This window comes from Camelus ferus, chromosome 15, assembly GCF_009834535.1.
Source record: "Camelus ferus isolate YT-003-E chromosome 15, BCGSAC_Cfer_1.0, whole genome shotgun sequence".
NCBI lineage: Eukaryota > Metazoa > Chordata > Mammalia > Artiodactyla > Camelidae > Camelus > Camelus ferus.
Genome location: NC_045710.1, coordinates 29,821,140 through 29,842,031, shown reverse-complemented (window position 1 = coordinate 29,842,031; position 20,892 = coordinate 29,821,140). Strand labels below are relative to the sequence as shown.

Below are 20,892 nucleotides of genomic sequence, written 5' to 3'. Positions count from 1 at the left end.
AACAGGGAGCAGCAGCAAACAGCAAACATTCCCCTTACACTCAGCCACAGTCCAATCCAGCCCTCTGGGGAAAAGGGGAGCCTCGCAGATCAGGAGGCCCCCTGGCCCACAGCTGAGGCAGAGAAAGTCTGCTGCTTCTGTGACCCCAATATGGCTGTTTCCTTACCAGTTCCAGGGGCTCCTCCACTGGGGAGAAATGGGGATTCCTGGAGGACAGAGTTGCCATCCCAAGATAGGCTCTGCCCTACTTCCAGAGACCTCCTCATATCTATTAGCCAAACCTCCTCATCCAAGAGGAAGCCACTGTGTGTGTGTGTGGGGGGGGGGATTCCTTAAAGAGCTTTCTTTGGGGCCTGCTCTGTTCTAGGGTCTTGGAGAAGCCTTTGGGATAGGATGTAGCATTGTGGACCTGTAACTCAGAGTTGGTAAATATAACGTGAACATTGTTAAGTTCGTTACACATCGTGTAGGTATTATAATAACATGTTCTGAAATTAGATAATTATTCCTGTGATATCTTTGCCAAGCTTCAGTGTTTCTGTTATGGTTTGAAAGTTCAATGCACACAGGGCCTGAGAAACAGGCCTGAATGTACGTACATACAGTGCATACACATGAGCCCACGGAGCGGTGGCCTCGCACACGGGAACAAAGGCATTTCAACTCTCGTTCTCACACTCACTCTGTCTCACTCACCAGCTCTCAGACACGCAGACATATACAATCTTTGATGGAAATAGTTTTTTGGCCTCTGAAAAAAAGGGATTGAACTTTTTGAACAGATTAGAGTTTCTGCATTGGCAGTTTCTTGAATTCTTAACCAAATTTTGCTTGTTTGCTTTTTTTTTTTTTTTTTTTTGCCACCCAAGGAGTGGAATCATCATTTCAAATAACTGGAACAGACACAAAAGCATGCTTCAGGATCCAGACCTACAGTGTGTCCATCCATTCTGCCCTAAGACCTGGCAGGGCCAGTAGCCTGGGCCTCCCAGGCCAGAGCCCTCAGGCTAGTGTCCAGCTCAGAGCCATGAGTGCTGTCCCCATAGTAGAACCCTCTTGCAGCTCTCACTTGGGGCCACAGCAGCGCTCAGACCGGGGTCTGCCAGTGCGAGGGCTCCATGCTGCAGACACACCAAGTTTTCCATCTCCCCTCTCTGTCTACAACACCCCCCCTCCACCCAAACTTGGACAGCAGTCCTTCTGGAGGAGGCACAGGGCCCTAACTCCAAAATACTAAATTTTTCTTTTAGATACCCCCTTTCTGCATGTTTTGTCAGGTCGTCCTAATCTGCCAGGATTGTAGTACCAACCTCTCCTCAGTTCTCTTTATTGTCTACCTTTTCCCTCCATCTCAGGTCTCAAAATACCTCTTTTGGAGTATCACTCTGCTGCTCAAAAACCTGGAGAATAAACCAAACTGCAGCCTTCAGCTCTCTGGAAACTGGCCCCAGCCCTCCACCTAGCCCTTTCCCTGCACAGAGCTAGATGCACCCCCTCCTACTGCTGCCTGCACAGTCTCCTGACTTGCAGCCGTCATTAGCGTTTTCCCCAGTGGCCTTCCCAGTTCCTCTTCCTGAAATGCCCGCTTGTAGCCTTTCCACGTAAACTCTGCTAGCTGGTTCTTCAAGGTCTCCCAAAAGTAGTGAGTTACAGAGAGTGCTTCTCCAGCTGGGATGTATGGGTCTCTGAGATCTTGAAGACCTAGTCTCAGAATTCTGTGGTTAATTTTCTTTAAAAGGAAATGTACAAAATACATTTCTCAGGTCTTGGGAACCTGGAGGTAGAGCAAAGGGCTTGGGACTTGGAGTCCAAGAAACTGGGGTTCAAATTTCATTAATTGAGTTACTCTGGGTGAGTTAGTTAACCTCTCTATGTATTCATTTTCTCCTGAGGAAAATGGGGGATAAAAATAGCACCTACCTTGTAAAGTTGAGTGGATGAAATGTGAAGACATATAAAGTGCCCGGCACAGGCTAAGCCCTCGGTGTGTGGAGTCTGTAGCTATAACACACATGTATAATACAATATGATAACATTAAACAAACATCAGTGGCAACATGTTAGACAACTAACTAGCTCTGCCTAGAGGCAGAAATGGCTTTACTTTCCATCCTGGTTTCCACTGGTGAAATCTCCCAGCCTCTTGGGCTCTCTCTGTGTCTGGAATTTTCACTTTTTCCCAAATCAACAAACCAGCGGTCGATCAGAAGAGGCCTCCTTGCCTCCCCACCCCACGGTGAACTGCAGAGGGAAGACCATTCCAAAGCCACAGTGACCCATGGCAGGGAAGGCTTTGGTCTGTCCTCCCTGGGGCAAGGAGCTGGGGGAGGGGATGGATTCAGAAAAGGAGAGGGTACAGGGAAAGGGGTGGAGCCAGGCGGCCTGCTCCCCCACCCCCACTTCCCTCAGGTAGGAAGTGAAGCTGACGTTTCCAAAATATAAAAAACAGATGATGAAGGTCAGGTTTCCTACACACTGGAGAGCGGGAGCCCCAAGGCAGAGTCCCCAAGAAATGATCTGAGACAGAGATGGGGGGCAGAGAAAGAGAAAGAGAGAGAGAGAGACAAAGATGCAGAAACACGGAGTCAGAGACAAAGCCCCCTGAATCCTGCGAAGGGTAGTCAGACAAAGACAGAGACAGCCATGGCTCAGGAGAGATCTTTCCACCCGCTTCTGGAAAAGAGCTTAGTTCCTCTCTGTGGGTCTCAGGATGGGATCGTGAGCCGTTTTGGCTCCATGACCCTGTCAGAGGGTGAGGCCCTCCAGGACCCCAGAAACCAAAAGGCCCACTGGGCTCAGAGCTCTCCCTGCCCAGACTAGTCTCTGTCTGTCAGGGCCTCCAGATCCAGAGTCTTCCCCCTGAGCCAGCCTCTCTTCCTCTCTCCTCCCTCCTGCTCAGCCTCACCCACCAACCTAGAGAGATGCTCGATGGCAGCTTCTCTTTCTCTCCTTTTCCTGGCTGGCTGGGAGGTGTATCCTTTTCCTTCACTGCTTCCTTTGCCTGGAGGAGCTGGGGGTGGTGGGACGGAGGATGGAGAAGGCTGAGAGGTACCTGTTTAGAACCTTTCCCTGGGGGAAGGAGCGAGGAGGCCACCTTGGCAATGGACCCAGGGCAGAATGGAGACTCTGTCTTAGGCCCCTGAAGAGAGGGAGACCAGTGTGGGCTGAATCCCAGGACCTTGGTCCCTGGGCAGATGGAGAGGCAGGTAGAGAGATGGAGAGTTGTCCATTGGATCAGTGGTTGATGGGTGGACTCTGGCGGCAGGGGGTGGTAGAGGTGAGGACTTTGCCTTTGTCTGGAGGTCTTTGCAAGGGAGAGGGATGGGAATGGGAGCATTGGTGATCAGATCTGAAAAATCACACCTTCCCTGACCAAGCCAAATGCACCCTGAGCCAAGTGGGGCGACTTTCCTCCCAGACCATGGTCAAATAGAAAGAACCAGTCCTTTTTTGAGCAGCCTCAGGGCTGTGGTTTGGAAAGTAGAGAGAAAAGGAGAAGAAAGAGGGGCTGTGGGGTTTGTGCATCTGGCCCTGGACCTCCACAAGGCTGACAATTCTCTCCTTCTTCCCCAGCTGCCCCAGGAGGCTGGCCTGGCTCCGGGCCCAGGAAGAAGACGGCTCCTTACAGTTAAAGAGGCCTTGGCCCTGCCACTGCCCTAAGAAGCTTACCGTGTAATTGGGAAGATTCACGTCAGGCCATGGGGGACAAAGGAGACTGTGGAGGGTCTGGGGCAGGGAAGAGCTGGCCCCTGCCCGGAGCACTGATGGAGAGCTGTCACGTGCGCGCGGGGAACTGTCTAACCTCTCGACACATACTGTGAGGTCAGTATTATTACACCCGTTTTATAGATGAGGGAATTGAGGCTCATGAGATTAAGGAATCTGTCGAATATCACACAAATCGTGAGTGGCAGAGCAGACCACCGTGAAATCACGAAGCAGAGACTCAGGCCCTGTTTCAGGTCTTCTCTCTGCTCTTTGTTGGTTTGGGAAGAAGCGAAAAGTTCCAGCTGAAGGGAGCAGCAGAGGAGCCAATAAATGCCACTAGTGGGAACCAAGATGGAAGCTCATTAAGGTGATTTTTGCCTCCGAGCAACGAGGTTTGGTTGTAAAGATTTATTATTTTATTGTTCTTATTAATTCTAATGATAGAGTACACTCATTAAATGCCTTTCATCATCATTTAATCCACTTAATACCTCTCAGAGGTAAATACTATTATTATCTCCAATTTTCAAGATGAGAAAATTGACGTATAGAGGGGTTAGGTAACTTGTGGCAGAGCTGGGATTTGGACACAGATGCCTCTGACGGCAGGGACTGCAGTCTTCCGTCTTCTGTCCTGCGTCTGTGGTTTAGTTCATGGGCTGGGCTGGGCTGATTTCAGCTGTAAAAACCCCAAGGTCAGTCTTTTCCAAGCCTAGCACTGCAATCTTGCTTCAAAGGTGGGTGTCTGCTGATGTCTGAGCCTGTAAAGGACAGAAGCAGGCCCTGCTGGGGCAGGGGCAGTGGGGAGAGGAGGGAGACACTGAAAGAGGTACATTGAGGAGAACCGCTCCCACCCCCCACCCCCAGGGAAAACTGCAGTCTCAGGCGCTAAGACTAAAGCCCCATGAAGTGTTTTTCAGAGACCCCTGCAGACCCTGTCAATCATCCCCTCCTTCCCCTGCTCTGTGGGGGCAGAGGGAACAAATCAGGAGTGATGGTTTGCAAAGGGTTAATGAGACTCTGGGAGTCTGCATGGAATTAAAATAATTATTTGAAAAATTCCAAAAAGCACGAAAAAGGAAGTAAAAATTACACAAAATCCCTTCATTAAGAGAGATTATGTATCATAAGATGTGAAAGCCACCTTGCCTGCCCCTCCGGCCCCACCTGCGGAGGTAACTGCTCTGAAGGATGTCATGTGCAAAGACTCCTCAAGATACCACACGCGTTACCATCTCCTTCCTCGCCACAAGCTTCCCTTGTTGACTGTTTCATTTCTGCACCAGCAGGCTCTGAGACACCTCGGTCTCTTTGATGCTTCAAAACTCAAATTTAAATCCTGTGCTTAAAAAAAAAAACAAAAAAACTCTTGGATTGGCCCCTTTGTTTCCTCAGTGCCATCCTCCCCAGTCCAGGCTCTTCCTTGCACATCTGGTCTGTTGACTGGGTCCCCTTGGTGTTCTTCTCCCACCTCAAATCATGTATGGGCACCAGATACATCTGCCAAGAACATCACTTCAGCACATCATTTTCCTGTTCTAAAATCATTGACGATTCCCCATCATTTGGAGGATAATTTAGCTTGGCGTTTAAAGTCTGTTGCAACCTACCTCTTCTGGTCTTGTATCCACAAGTACTTCCTGATGCTGTGTTGCACCAGTTTTCTAGCACGCTCTGCTCCTCCTGCCTGATGACATCCTTTCTGACCTATCCAAAGTTTGTCCATCCCTCAAGGTCCATCTCAAGACTTTCTTTTTCCAGAAAGCTTTCCCCGACTGCTTTAGTTCACATCCACTGCTCATTCCCCAAATGCCTGTCATGGAGGCTTACCTCATGGTTCAGAGAGTCCTCTGGTTGGAAGAGACCTTGGGTCTGATCATCAGAGCAGTTCCCAGCCTGAATCCCAAAGATCTTCAGGACTCTGTAAATGTACTGGGGAGGGGGGAGCTGTTGTCAATATTCCAGAAAACCTATAGGAAATATTTCATGAGGAGTTTGCTCAGTCAAGGGAAACATTTTGCTTGTGGCCAGAATAATATCATGCACCGGGTCTCTTGTGCTGATAAGTGGTTGTTAAGAAAAATGAAGGAGCAATTATGTTATATAAATGTACCCTGGTAGGCAGACAGGATGAATAAAAGGGATCCTTATTATGTTATATAAATGTACCCTGGTAGGCAGACAGGATGAATAAAAGGGATCCTTAATGGTGAAAAAGCTGGAGTCACTGATCCTTCTCAATCTCCTGACCAAAGCAGGGCTCCTTCCTGTCATTCGAACAGGGCCTATCACCGTCCCCCACCCCCATGACGGATAAGCTCACTTTCTTATAGGGAGTCAGGACCTTATCTGACTGCAGTAAATCTAAACCATCTCCCTCAAGACAGCTCTTCAAGTATTTGAAGATAATTTAAAACCTTCTTTGGCCCCCAGTTTCCTATAGGCCAAAGATAAACGTTCTTTCATAGTTTCTGTAGCCTTGTCCACCTCGCCCACTCCCCTCTTAACTATGTTCTGCCTCCCCATCTCTGCTGTAGACCCACTTACCCACCCCTGCTCCTCATTTGCACTCTGCTCTCTCCCCCAACTTACTGTTCCCTCTGCTTAGAACACTCTTTTCTTCCCTCTTTGCCTAGTTACTCCACACATCCTTAGAGCTCAGCTCCTAAGACAACTTCTCCAGGAAGCTTTCCCTGACCACCCCTGGCATGGGTTCTTGTACCCCTGTGTACCTAGCCATTGCAACACTCATTGTGTTTGTAGTTTCTCTTCTCTGTGTCGTTTGATTGAAGTCTGTCTACAATGGACTATATTCTCCATGAAAGCAGGGCCTTATTTGATTTCTACTCCAGGTATATCCCCATCACCTAGCATGGTGCCAAGGCCTATAGGTAGTTCATCAAATATTGACTAACATTGTTTTATTTCATAAGGCTGTTAGAAATGGAAAATGTATGCAGAAGCATGTTGTAATCTCTAAAGCAGGGCCTGTAATAATTTCGGGAGTGATTACCATTACAGTTTCTTCAATTACACTTTGGCTCCTAGATGGACCTGGATGTACGTCCCCCTGCCTTCCTCCCTTGAGCCTCCTTAGCTTGGTAATTAAAGACCTAGTGTATAAAATGAGCTTTTCCCCTCCTTCTTTCTCTTAATTGGCTGTTCAACTAAAAAAATAACCTGACTAAATGGCATTCCCTGTAAATGTTGTCTCCCCCTTCTTCTCCTTCCTTCCCTCCTTTCAATCTTACATTTATTGACCACCCATTCTCTGTGTTAGATGTCAAGCAAATAACCAGGGGCACAAACATATAGGATGAGCCTCTGTCCTGAGGTATTTCTTGAAATATTCTTGGTGTATGAGAATCTCTGGGCCTCTCCCAGATTATGCTCCTCTAGTTACTTAGTCGTTTGATAATGTTCCTCTCAAAATGGGGCCCCAGGACCTTTGCACTTGCTGTTCCCTCTGCCAGGAAAGCTCTTCCCTCACACCCTCCAGCCTTCTCCATACATTCAAGTCTTGGTTAAAATGTCGTCTCATTTCATGACAGTCCTCCTCTAACCACTCTCTGCCACATTACTCTGTCCACAGAGCATTTGTTGTTGTCTGAAAATATCTTGATACATCTGTTGTATTTTTACTTTTTTGTTGTCAGTCTCTCCCCTCTTTAGACTGTAAGCACCATGAGATCGGGGTCTTTGTTTTGTTCACCGCTCTTTGCTCGGATTTCCCAGTAGTGGCAGCATCCAGCAGGTACTCAGTACTAAACAACTGTGGACAATTCAACATAACATTCCAGAGATCTTATGCCAACTTCCCCTCCTGTGGTTTGGACACCATACCTTTAGTAATGTGCTCGTCCTCTGATGTTTTTCAGGGATATCAGCCTCGTGCCAGAGGCTAAATAACAAATGTTTCCTTATCAGCAGAAAGGAATTGTCTCCTTCTGTCTTAACCAAACCCAGCCTCTTTATTATCAGCCTGGCTTTCTGCTTCCTGTGACCTGAACTGCTTCCCAGGAATTTACCTGCCTTGGGTCTCTCCCTTAGGGCCCTACTTATGACTTTTAAGGTGACAATCAGCTAATCCAATAATAGAATCCTGCTAATGTGCTAATGGGAGAGGGTGAAAAAAGGCTCCCAGCTCCCTCCCTTCTGACTCAGGTAACATCTGTGCATTTAACAGGGCCCTTCTGGAGACAATTAAATAAATACTTTATTGAAACAATAAAATTAATAGGGGTCTCATGGAACTCAATGAAAGGTTTTTAAAAATTAACTTCATTGTTTTTTAAGCTTCAAATTAAGTCTTGCTATGCAAGGGGGTGGGGCAGGGCCAATTTTTTATTAAAGCAGGCCCCTGCTACAGGGCCACCCATGGGGGTTTGAGATCCCAGGGCTTTCCCTAGGGAAGGGCCACTGCTGTCATTCTGTGGTCGAGGCTCCAAAGGGCTCCCCCAGTTAGAGGCGAGATTTTTCTAAATCGTAGGTCTGGTTTTGGTCCTGGGACTCTGTGACTTTCTAGATTGACTAACCCCAGGTTTTATGAGATTTGGGTGCCCTAGGTCAGGTGTCCTATCAAAGGAAATGTCATGGTGATATTTGTCATGTTGAATGAATGAAACAATGAAACTGGGGACACTCATTCTGCCAGGAAGTGGGTAGGACATTTGTCTGGTTCTACATTTGTCTGGATCCAGGCCCATCTACCCCACCTCACAACGCTCGCCCAGGCTGTGTAACCCATGGTCCCCCATTTCTCCCTAGGAACTACTTTCAGCCTCAAGAAAGGCCTAGGAAGTCAGAGTTTGTCAAATCAGAACCCGGGGCCAGAGATTTTGGAAGATCCGTAGGAGGTTGTGCTGGTGGGGGCTGGGGAGCAGGTGTGATGCGGGACCAGGGGACTTCCCCACGAAGGATTTGCCCAGCTTTGGGCGGCGATGGGACCTGGGGTGGCGTAATTCTTGTGGAAGATGAGGTTCTCTGTCCAGACGGATGAAGCTGGCATAAGACTGTCTTCAGGACTCCTCATTATTCCTATCAAGGTAGCACGCTGATTCAAACCATCTGTGGGCTTGTGAGGTCTGATTAGACTTGGCGTTTCCAACCCTTGGCTCCCGACTTACGCCCTATGTGAGTGTGAGGGGCAGGCTGGAGGTGTGGTTGAAGTCCAGGGTGGACCTTCTCTCTGAGCCTCAGCCTTCGTGGCCCCAGTGACTCAGGGTACGTGCAGCTCCAGCCCCTTCCCCTCCCTGGGGCTGCCAGCCAGTAGTGGGAGGGGTTCTGAGCTGAAAGAAGGCTTCTGCTCCCTGCTCTGCCCTTAACTAGTTGTGTACCTAGAGCAAGTTTCTCAGTTTTTTCCGAGACTCAGTTTTTTCATCTGCAACATGGGGATAATGATAGCTGTTGTGGTTGTTTTGAGGAGCTAATGAGGCACAGGTGTGCATCACTTTGAAGTGCATGAAAAATAGATGTTTTCACTAATGGTGCTTTCTGTCCCAGGGAACAAAGCTTTCCTACCGTGGAGTTGCTGTCCTCTGAGTACTGAGTTCAGGATATCTTTGGAAGGGAGAAGAAAGCTTTTCAGGGGCTTCATTTATTAACTCCTCTGGTCCCTCACTTCCCCTAGAGGGTTCTACCCCCTTCCCTCCTCCAGCATCCCCTAGTCTCCCAGACTGGAGGTCCTGGAGGTCTCTTTGACTCTTCCCACTCTTGTATCCCCTTATATCTATTCTGTCAGCTCGTCTTGTTTCTTCCTTTGAAATCTATCCCCGACTCACCTTTTCTTTCCTGGTCCCTCTGCCATCACTGTAGTCTAAGCCATCATTACCTGGGTTTCCCCAGGAGCGCCTCAGCTGGTCTCGCCTTCCTCTTCCTTTCCTCCACGCTGTCCTGTGCAGGGCTGCCAGATTCATCTCTCCAAGGGCCACCTCTTATCAATTCACTCCACTGCTCAGGAAGGCCCAGTGGCTCCCTAATTATCTCATCAAGAACATTGCCCTCTCTTTGCTTTCAAAGTCTCCTACTCCTCTGCTATATCTGCTCCATGCAACTTGATTTCCTCTGCCTGCATCCTCCTTTACAACCAGACCCGTTTCCTGACTGTCCTCTGAAGACGCAGTGCCCATTCCTCCTTCTGTGCCTTTGCACAGGCCATGAACCTTGCCTGGAGTGGGAACACCCTCTCCTAGACTCTCTGTCAATTCTCTTTAGTCTGCAGCATCTGGCCCAAGTCCCTAGCTACCACTCCCCCAAATTTTCTTAGGAGGTTGTCTTATGGGACTCTTACCCTGCCCTACATATCCTAAATCCTTCTTGCTTGTATTGGCAGTACTGATTTGGTATCAATTAGCTTTCATTTCTTATCCCCTTGCCCTGTCTCCCTTGTCTAGATTATAAATTCTTGGAGGGCTGGAACCCTGTTCTTTATCTTTGCTATAACATCTCATCAAAGGCTGGTTGCCCTGGAAAATCTTGGTTGATTGGGTGGACAAAGAGATCTGGTTTAGGGCATGGAGACTGAATATGGAGATTTTTTTTATTTTAAATAGAGATTTCGTGTCCCCTCCACTCCTCCCCTATTCCACTCCTGCTCTTTAGAATCCACCCCCCTACACACACACACATCTTCATCCATCAGTAATAAAGCAGGAACAATAGGGGGTTTCTTTCTAATTAAAGGGAGCAGTTAGTGTTTCCACTTCAAAGCCCTGGGAGAGAAGACTTTTGTTCATCGGGCCTGGGAGCCCTGGGAGCCTGGGGTTGGGTGGGGAAGTGGAGCTCCAGACCCAGCCAAGCATTAAGCTCGTGAACCTGAGATCCCCCCACTTGCAGGCAGAGAAGCTCAAATTTAAAACAACAACGTAATTTGGTAACTTCGGCTCTGATGAAACAGTTGGGGGAATTTCTTTTCTCCTCGCTTCTGAAGCCAATGTTATTACAGGTGTGTGCTTGTCTCTCTCACTCCCTACCCAGCCCCTGTCACCCCCACCGCACACGCACATGTGCTGCACACAGCGTGCACTCACACGTGTGTGGGGCTCACAGCAGGACACAGTGCTCACTTAGTGGGTGCATCCTTTTGCCCCCATTCCCAGGGCACTCTGGCCTGGACCATCCCACAACATCCAGTTACTCGCACACTCATCCTTCCACTTCTGAATGCTCAGGAACAACGCTCTCTGGCTTGAGAGCAGTCCATTCTCTATTCAAACTGCAAGTCAGCTGGGCAGAGAAGTATCCTCTTCCTCCCACATCCAGACTGATCCTCTGCACTAGGCCCAGACTGATTCTCTCTCTGATTATAAGCTGGCTCCTACCTCTGACCACAGACTGAGATCCCAAAGTGGCCACAGAGTAAGCCCTAACAGTAGACCCAACAAAGAGCATAGAATGGGCCTTTAGTCTAGCAAATCACTTCACAAATTTGATCCATCGATAAGAGAAGTGGGGTGACAGCTTTGGCCCAGAAACTCTGTAAAGCCCCCATTATCCGTCCATCCCTCCATCCATGCATCCTACATTGAGCCACTATTCTTTGCCAGATAGTGATAAACAAGCCTAAATACAGACCCTGTGCTCAAACATCTCAGCGTTAGATAAATATCATGGCTTTGGGCGTTTTACGATGCTGTGTTCAAGCTCCCCCTCCTTGATTTACTAGCTGGGTCACTTTGGACAAGTTACTTAACCTTTCTAAGTCTCAACTTCCTCATGGGTAAATTGGGGATAATAATAATAATGATCTCTAGGGATGTTAAAAGGATTAAATGACATGGTCTGTCAAGTGCTAACACAGTGTGTGGCACATAGAACATGCTCAGTAAGTAATGACGATCGTTTGGTTGTTACTCGTTCCAGTGGAGGTAGAGACGTACACACCTGAAGTTATAGAACAGCGTGAGATCCATCCTGGTTACATGTACTGGATGAAGAAGGGGCCCAGAGGAGGCCCTGGGTCTGCTGGAGATGCCAGGGAAAGCTTTGTGGGGATAGAGTTGGGAGTGGGGGCTGGAGGCAGCCCTGGGATAGAGGCTTGGGGGAGTGGGAGTTTGCTTGGCTGGCTGGGCCTATGGGGTTTAAGCAGAGGAAATAACATGCATGCTCTCCGAGGGTCAGGATGGTAGGCCCCTGCCGATTACAGATGGTGTATTTTAAAGCCCACAGAGTGGTACTCTTCTCATGACATGCCACTAACTGATGAAGGCGAGAACGCTCTAAGCATCCAAGAGCATCTCTAGGGCATTTGATGATGGTGGTGGACGGTGATGGTGACACAGGACTGTGATCGCCTTAGAGCAATAGCCCGGTTAAGAAATGGATGGCTGAGGGCTTCTGGCTGCACACCTCCCCACTACTCTGACCTGGTCTTCTGTCTCCTTTTCTTTCCTGCTCCCACCCCACTTCCTACTTCCTTCACCCTCTTTTGTCTCAGTGGAGCACAGAGGGACACCCTGGTCCTCACCACTTGCCATCCTCATCCCCTAAAGGCCCCTCGGTCCCAGCCCCGGTTTGGCTTGACCCGAGGGAGGGGGCAGTTTCCGCACACGTGATGCCGCCAGTATGGGGCATGGCCGCCCTGCTGCGGACTTGCTTGCTCTCCTGATTATTTCTCCTTAATTGAGCGTAAAGAATGTGAGGAATGCAGAGTAGACCGCATGAGGAGGGCTGCTGCGGCCCCCCTCGGGACCAGGATTCTGAGCTCTGGATGGGAGAGCCGCAGATGGCTACTGAGCCCCACGTTGTGTGTGTCATTCCTGGTGCCCCCACCCCCTTCCCACAGTGGTGGGCCCACTTCTCCAAACTTCGATCCATCCCTTCACTGTTCAGGGGCTTTCTTCTCCCTCCTTTCTGCACAAAGGGTTTCACTTCTTTACAAAACAGGCCACGATCTCTCCTCTTCCCAGGAGTGAGTCTGCCTTGATTTATACCCATCTGACACTGAGAATCCTTATGGATCTATAATTTCAGGTGGAGCTCTGAAAGCTTAACTGAGTCTCCTCTGGTGAAGGAGGGGGAAGCAATGATTCTGGCTACCCCTCCGTCTGGCTGAGCTGCCGGGAATCCTGTGCCTGGGCTGTGGGAAGATGTGAGCCCAGGTGTGAAGCCGGATGCTTACCTGTCAGGAAGGCAGTCAGGTGAGTCACAGCTGGAGCGTGCCTGTGAGGGAAGTGCTGCCTGCATCTCCTCCGTCCCTTACCTCCCCGCGCTCAGGGTCCAGCCTCCCCTCTTCTCAGGTGGAGGAGAAAGCACAGGTTGACAACTCAGACATGGGCTCGAGTCCTGGCCCTGCCCTGTTGTCGAGTAGCTCTGTGACCTCAGGGTAATTTTTCTATTTCCTTGTGCTCAAGAGGATGATGGTATTTCTACACTTATAGAGCTGTAAAGATGAAATTAGATGTGTTCCAGCAGGTGAAGCTCATGGTAGGCACTCAAGAAGTATTAGTTTGGCCCTTTGGAGGAGACTGAAAGAAGGGGGTGAATTTTTCCAAAAGAGCTTTTGCTTCCTGTGGTAAATGCAGTAGGTCATCCCTAGAGATCATCGAAGGGTCAAGGTGACACTAAACTCCAGTCCTATGATTTCCACTCAGCGGTCAGTGGATCCCGGAGCTGCACTCTGCAGAAGCACAGTGGGTGGGGTGGGGTGGGGTGGGGGTGGGGGTTGGGGGAGCGTGGCAATCCCGGTGCTGCGACTCTGGCTTCTTAAGAAAGGACAGTGACTGCTGTCTTCCTCCACCTGCCCTCCCCTGAGGCCTGACCAAAGGCACTGGCTGATCCTGCAATGGGAGGGGTTTTGGGTATATTTAAAGAGAAACTTCCTGGCCTGGGAGAGATGTTCCCTGTTGAGATAGCTAATCCTCCCGGAATAGCTTGAGCGTGGGCTGGTCTCCTTATTGGCACAAACAGGACCGGATGGGGGCTGGCTGAGGTACAAGCCAAGCTCACCCAAGGGCGGGGGCCGGGCCAGGTGGTCCTCCGTGGCCTCCTGGGTCTTCCCACCCAGACTCTGCTGGCTGCCTCCAGCCTCCTGCCTCCTCCGTTCATTGGTGGGTGGCTCCCTGGTAGTGCTCTGTCAGAGTGGCCAGGTTGAGAAGGCACTGATTATATTCTGCAACCTCTGGAAAATTCCTGCTGTTAGTGATTTGCAAACTTCTCTTGAGATGAAAATTCAAAACAAAGTGGGAAGTAAATGGGCCTCAGGAGTGACGGCGTAGGGAGTTTTATCATTGGGGTGTTTATGTGCAGGGGGCCCTGAGCCGGGCCATGGGCTCCTTCATCTTTATGGCACCTGGAATGCTGGGTATTAGCGGGGCTTAGGACAGAGGCTGACCTGCCTGGCTGACACTGACATTTTCCTCCATTTCCCGGAGGCAGAGGCAGCAGCAGTGTTACTGCCCTCCCCTCCCTGGCAGGAGGTACCCAAGGAGAGCCCCAGGGCCCCCCACAGAGAAGGGTCCCAATGGAGCTGATTCTGTGGCTGGAGGCTGAGCTGAGGAGGGGCAGCAGGAGTTAGAGGAGAGGGTAGAATGAGGGTGCTGAGACTTGGAGTAGATGAGGGTGGCATATTCATATGCAGAAATCTATTTTCTCCTGGACCAGGCTGAGCCTTTTCATGAAGTCAGCCACTAGACCTCTCTCCTCAGAGCTGCAGCCTTCCTGGAGCCCAGAAAGCAACTGTGTGCATTGTCCCCTCCTCCGGCCCCCGTCCCCATCCCCATCTGGGTCTACATTCCTGTTCACAGCCACAGCAGTCCTGGCGGCCGCCATGGCTGAGCCACATCTGGGGCTCTGATGGCCACATCTGTATCTGCCCCTCTCGGCGCGGGTTGTTTCTCTTCTGACTTTAATCTGCATCTGTGGAATCTGGAGGGGATCTGTTGGTGATGGGTTCCCAGCCCCAGGAGCTGTCAGCTTCCAGGGGAGGGCGGGGAGGGGACTCCAGGTCACCAGGCCCAGAGGAGCTGTTCTGATGGCCCTCACCTCTCTGCGGTCATGGGTTCCAGGCTTTTCAGTTCCGGGCAGGGCCAGCTGGGGAGCTATCTATCCTGTCAGAGCCTCGTCCCCAGGCCTCCCTCCACCACCCAGCTTTACTCTGCCTATGCCACTTGCCCCTCTTCCTCCAGGAGCTGATTATATTTATTATTGCTATTGAGTTCAGTATGGTTTCCAAATGACAAATGGGATGGTGGCAGGAAAGGAAGAACATACACATTGCACTTGAGAGGGAGATAAGTATGTCTGTGGGGAGAATAAGATGGTACTGGGCACAGGTGGCTTTAGGGGATCCCCTGGGCTATCTTAGGGACCCCTGGGCTGGTTTGGAAAGGACCTAGGCAATGTCAAACGCAACACTAGAGGCAAGGGTTGTGTGGTCAAGATGTTCCGTGCTTAGAGGCCAGGAGTATCCAGGAGAGGATACTTCAGGCTTTTAAGCCAGAGTACCTTGGGCCATAGGCTGCATCTTTCAGCTGGATTCTGCTCAGGTTTTTTGTGGCCAGAGTCCCTTAGCTGGGTTGCCTTTTCAGGACTGATGGGGAGTGGTGGGGGTGGGACACATGGAGCATTTCTGGCTGTGGTCCTTCCTGGTTAGACAGACACCCTGGCTGTAAAAACCTGGACACGAAGCCTGACCCAGGAAGGGATAGAGGACTTCAGAAAGCCATACCTTCCCTCTGGTATGGCCCACACCTGCTGATGTCCTGGGAACTTTGCAGGCCAGTGCCCACCTGAGTGAGGTCCTCTAGGATGAGGAAGGTAGACCCCTCATGGGCTTCTCTCACTGGATTAGAGAAGACATAAGGTTTGGGGCAGAGAAAAGAAACTGGAGAGGTCCTGAATGGGACAGTGAGAGTATGAACAAGCCCCTCTGTAAGTGTGTGTGTCAGGGAGAATCCTCTGTGCTTAGAAGGTTGTCCTCCCTGTCCTGAACGAGGACTCCCCTCATTGTGTTCTGGAAGGACCTTGTGATTTAGAATGGCATTTGGCCTAGCACACTCCCCAGGATGAATCAGAATATTAGCTGAGCCCAGGTTGGATTTGGCAGATTGGGAAGAGCACCTCCAAAGTGGTGGGGTGGCGGGTGTGATGCTGGCGTCCTCAGTGGTTCTGCTGAGCCGGGAGACCCCACAGTCTGGGGGCTGTTTTCCTGAATCAGATCCTTCCCACCTATGCTGTGGTCCTTGTGTCACTCTGCATTGGGCTTCCAGGCTCTGTGACCTCAGAGCCAACTCTCACTCGATAGCTGAGCAGAGACACCATTTGGAGCTCATCTGATGGAGGTTGGTTTGGCTTCCAGAGCAGCCGTAAGGTTCCTCGTGCAGACAGCAGACATCCCAGTGGAGCCCTCACACTCACCCTGTGAGATGTTGCTGATGGGAGCAGTCACATCCAGGGCTGGTGGCACTTTACCTGAATAACTAGCCTAATCTTTCTGAGGCTCAGTTTTCTTATCTGTAAAAAAAAAAAAGGTAGTGACAGTAATGCTAAGGCACAGGGTTGGTATTAATTACATACAACACAAAATAGAAAGAGCCTGTTACAGCGCCCAGCACCTGGTGAATGCTCTGTGCCCGTTAGCTCTTACTGTTTGCGAATTCCCACTCCACAGCAGACACCTCTGGGCTGGTCGAGCTTCTGACTTACACAGATCAGGGTGAGAGTCTGGAGTTGGAACCACAGTTAAGTCTTTGGATGAGGATGAAGATGTGGGGTTAAGTTCAGCAATTTTGCATACTGTTTGGATTGAGACTGTTTTGGAGTCCCGGTGAGGGCTGGGTGTTCATGCTGAATCTGGGGTTAGGATGTCAGTTGGGATGCAAGTCACTGGGAGAATGACAGTTAGGGTGTATGTGAGTTGCCCTGAGGAGGCCTTTCAGTTGGGAGTAGAGTGACTCCCTCTGTCTACATCCCAACACATACTCAGGAGACACACTGGGGCTCTGCAGTTCTGGCTCCCTGAGGGGGTACCCTGGCCTGCCTAAGCACAGAGCTTTTCCCAGGAGGACCACCACCACCGCTCTCCCCATCTCCCTGCCCATGCTCTTTTTGGTGAAGAGAGCAGTGCACAAGGTCAAGGCCTTTTCGGGGGAGCCCCAGGAGATCAAGGCTGGAGAGAACACAGGGCCAGAGTGTCCAGGTTGTGCTTTGGGGCTGGTCCCCTCCCTCCAACACACTAACACTCTGTCCTCCCGCCTCCAGCCCTCCAACTCCTCACCACACCCCACATTATCACCTGACTGGCATCTGGTCCCAGGAGTCTGTGGCCCCAGCTCCCTTGCACATCTCACAGGGAGCAGGCAGGAAGAAACGCTGGCTTGGCCTGGGTGCCCTCCATCCTCCCCCCTCCCCTGCTCCAGCCTCCACCTCCTGGGGGAGGGGAGGACACAAAGACGGATCTTTCCCCTGGCCCCATCCTCCTCCCTTTGGCCTTCCTCCCTCTCCCTCCCGGGGCTGGCAGAGGCCAAAGAAAACAGAGCTTCTCCAGCGCACTCTCACTCTCTCTCCCTCACTTCCTGCTCCGGGAAGATGGTTTACTCCCTCCCCCGCCCTGGCTCAGGACCTGGCCTTGGTGTCAAGTTTCTCCAGAGCTTCCAGAATCAGAGGCCCTGCCTGGGCTCAAGCTGGACCCCTCACCTCTCTCCATTTCACCTCTTTTGGTTTTTACCCTCTCAACCCAGGGCCCTGTGCCCCAGTCTCCCCATCGTTAAATTTTGTTCTTCAGGTGGTAGAAAAATCCAGTGGAAGGAAGGTTTTCTTGGGGATGGGGGCATGGAGGATGAGAGTCGGGTGGCAGAGGACAGAGCTGCTGGGGAGAAGGAACTCTCTGGAACAGGTGAGAAAGTCCTGTGGACACAAGGACCAAACAGACTTCCTTTGAGGCTTGTTGACCTAGTGGAAAAAAGCTCTTGCTGCCCAGTATGAATGATGCCCCAGGAGCTGTGTAATGAGGTAGCCCTGGCCAGTGGGCAGCCCTGACAACCTTCTTCCAGGGCAGCCCCAGAGGGCCAGGAGCCCCCCGGTCCATTTGTGGCCAAGTGAGGAGACATCTCCCCCAGCACGTCCTGAATTTTGGATCCCTGCTCAATCCAGTTTCACATTCAGCTACCCTCCCCAAATTCCCTCAGAGGATTCTCAGCCTCATCTTCTCTGCTCTGGGTAGAGCTTTGCTGAAAAGCCTTTCAGCTCCTGAGAGGACCATGGGGGTTCTGAAGCCCTGGCCTCCTGCCTGCCCCGCAGACCTGCCCTCCCTCTCCAGAAGCAGGACTCTCTTCTAGGCCCAGGCCACTTTTCCTCCTCTCTTTTTTACCTGCTCTCCCCAGCTTCCAGACTGGGAATTTGGGTCCCCTTGAAGTCATTGCTCAGTTGACTCAGAAATTAAACAGTTGGGCTCCGGTGTCATACTCCCTGGATGTGAATACTCGCTCCATCACTCACCTTGGGCAAGACACTGGACACCTTACTTGTGAAATAGGGGTAATAATTGTCTCCACCTCCTAGAGCGGTCGTGAGAAGTAAACGAGGTCATGCTGTGTTGCATGTAAAGGACTTAGTGTAGTGCCTGGCACAGAGCGTACATCTGGCAGGTGACAGCCATTATTATTATTACTACCGTATCTTATGATCACCCACCTGCGCCTGAAGGCAATTCCATAGAGACCACCGAAGGATGGTAGAAGAATGAGATGTTCCTTTTCATAGGACTGGTCAGCACGAGTCCTGGTTTGCTGATCTACCGCTATGAAATACCTAGCTTGGCAATTAACAAGAGATTAGGTCTTCCTTCTTTCCTCCCATCTCCCTTTCTCCCTCTTTTTTTTTTTTTTCTGTACTTAACACTTACCAAGAATCTCTTCTGGCCCCCTACTTTGCTATGCACTATGGACATCACAATAGATAAAGACATACAGCCTGAAGTCTGGTCTTGGAAAGTGGGGGAGACAATTATATAAACTAGAAAAAAAAATCTTAGTTGCTATGGTAGAAGGATGTCCAGATACAGGTGCAGCATGAAAGGTCTGAGATAGTAAAACTTCAAAGCTGAGGGGTCCTGAGCAGGTTTTCAGGCAGAGGGGACCCTTGAGCCATGACACGGAGGTGAGAATACCTGCATTTTACTGGCAATATCTTCTCCAGTTTGGAGTTGAGGACTAGGGGCAGGAACCCAGGATCTGCAGAGAATGGCTTTCTTCTGGAGGATGCTAGAAGTGCAGAGTGTGCTTGCTCCTTCTGGAGTTCATCTAGGAAAGCCCTTCCTGCAGTTATCTGAATGGCTCCCTCTCCTCTCCTTCAAGTCTTTACTCAACGGCCACCTTCCCAGGTTGGCTCTCCTTGACCATCCTATTCTGAACGGCAGCCTGCCCCTCCCTCCACACTTCCGTCCCCTCATCCTTCAACTTGCTTTCTTTTTTCCACAGCACTTATTGCCATTTAACATTCCGTCTATTTTATTTATTTTTTGTTTTGTTCGTCTCCTACTACAAGAATGTAAGTTCCATGAAAGAGGGGATTTTTGTCCATTTTATTGATGACCGTGTCCCGAGTGCCTGAACAGCCTGGGGACTCAAGAAGTATCTTTATTTTCAGTTGGGTCCGCATCCCTTTATTCATGCAGGAAACATATTTGACTATCTCTCAGTGGGCCACATCTGGCACTGGTGAGCTGAAGCCAATGATCCCCAAATACTAATTCACAGACTGGCTGCATCAGAATCAGAATCTTTAGCAAGGATGCTTGGTGATTTGATGATTAGAAATTCACAGCTAGACAATCTGGAAAACAGAACATGCCTCCGTCTTCAGTATGAGACTAGAGGATCTGGAAAGAAGGCAGAGAGATCAGTCAGGAAGCTATTGTTACAGTCTAACTCAGGAACAAAAGTGGCTTTGACTAGGGTTGAAAGCATTGGAGATGGAGAGGAGTGGATGGATTCAGGGAATGTTCAGGAGCTGAAGTCCTGAGATGAAGTCCTGAGATGATGTGTGGCAGGTGAGGGAGAGGAAGTATCAAGAATGGGCTCTAGGTTCCAGGCTTGTGCAGATACATAGAGGAGGTACCATCATTCAGATGAGGGACCCTGGAAGAAGACCCAGTTTAGGGGGTAAGATTATGAATTCAATCTTAGATATACTGAATGCAAGGTGCTTTTGGCAATCAAGGGGAAGTGTCAAGTCAACTTTTATATGCCCAGGCCAGGCGATTTCCAAAGCCAGTCATCTGAAAACATGATGTTCAAGATGGAAGTCGTCCACAATCACCTAAGCAAGAAAACTGAGATCAAAGGAGTTAATGTGGGCTGCCTCAGCATGTCTGCCTGTCAAATTAAAATACATGCAAACATATATATAATTTCCATTGTGAGAGACAAATAAAGTAATGGAACCCAAAATAAAAATACATGTGCCCTAAACTTAATTACAGTGAAAAAAAAAAGGGCAGAAACTCTACAACTGTGAAAGGCATGTGTAGCTCTTAGTGAAAGATTTAAATTCTGCTGACACCGATGTGAAATGATGGGTTGTGATTCATAGGGAAGGTAATGTGATTTCTGCACATGGGCTCTGAACTTTTGTGCCCCAGCTGGAGCTCAGAGAGTGGTTCTAATTGAATCAGCACTGGGCTGGGTGGGTGTTGGGTGGAGATGTAACGTCTGGTAGGACTGTGGTAAGGAGAATCTTAATGCACGCTAAACAGAAGGGAAAAAATGGACCAGCAGACAAGAGGTGGTTCACACAGAAAAAAGGGTTTAGAGAAGCAAGATGTGTCAGGCCTCTCCAGCCTGGTCCAGGGGAGGGAAATAAAAAATGTGAAGATCATGGGCAGCCTGGTGACCAGACGATGTCCATTGTTTTGGGGGGTGAGGGACATTTCACTCATGTCTCCTGAGCTAAGGGTAAATATTGCTCTCTTTACTCTTATCTGTCCTTTGCTTTGATTCTGGGCTCACCAAGCAGCCTTCTGGTGAATAATTTGACTTAATAATAATAGAGAACACTTTCTAAGCACTTAGAGAACAATCATAGGGAATATTCTTCTAAGCCCTTTAATGCATTATCTCATTTAATCTTCACCATAACTAACACTATTGTTCACTATTATTATCTGGATATGAAAGATAACAGAATGGAGGCACAGAGGTTAATTGATTTCCCCAACACCACAAAAGTAGTAAGTGAGAGCTGGGATTC

The 20,892-nt window shown here is 49.8% G+C and overlaps 1 long non-coding RNA gene across 1 annotated transcript in view; it reads left to right on the top strand.

Moving 5' to 3' along the window:
- The first annotated feature begins 3,523 nt into the window (after positions 1–3,523).
- LOC116668952 overlaps positions 3,524–20,892 on the top strand; it is a 76,036-nt gene continuing 58,667 nt past the window's right edge. The window contains exons 1-2 of the long non-coding RNA XR_004326264.1: positions 3,524–3,822; positions 12,679–12,845. This is a non-coding gene — a long non-coding RNA (uncharacterized LOC116668952). The remainder of the gene's footprint in view (positions 3,823–12,678; positions 12,846–20,892) is intronic.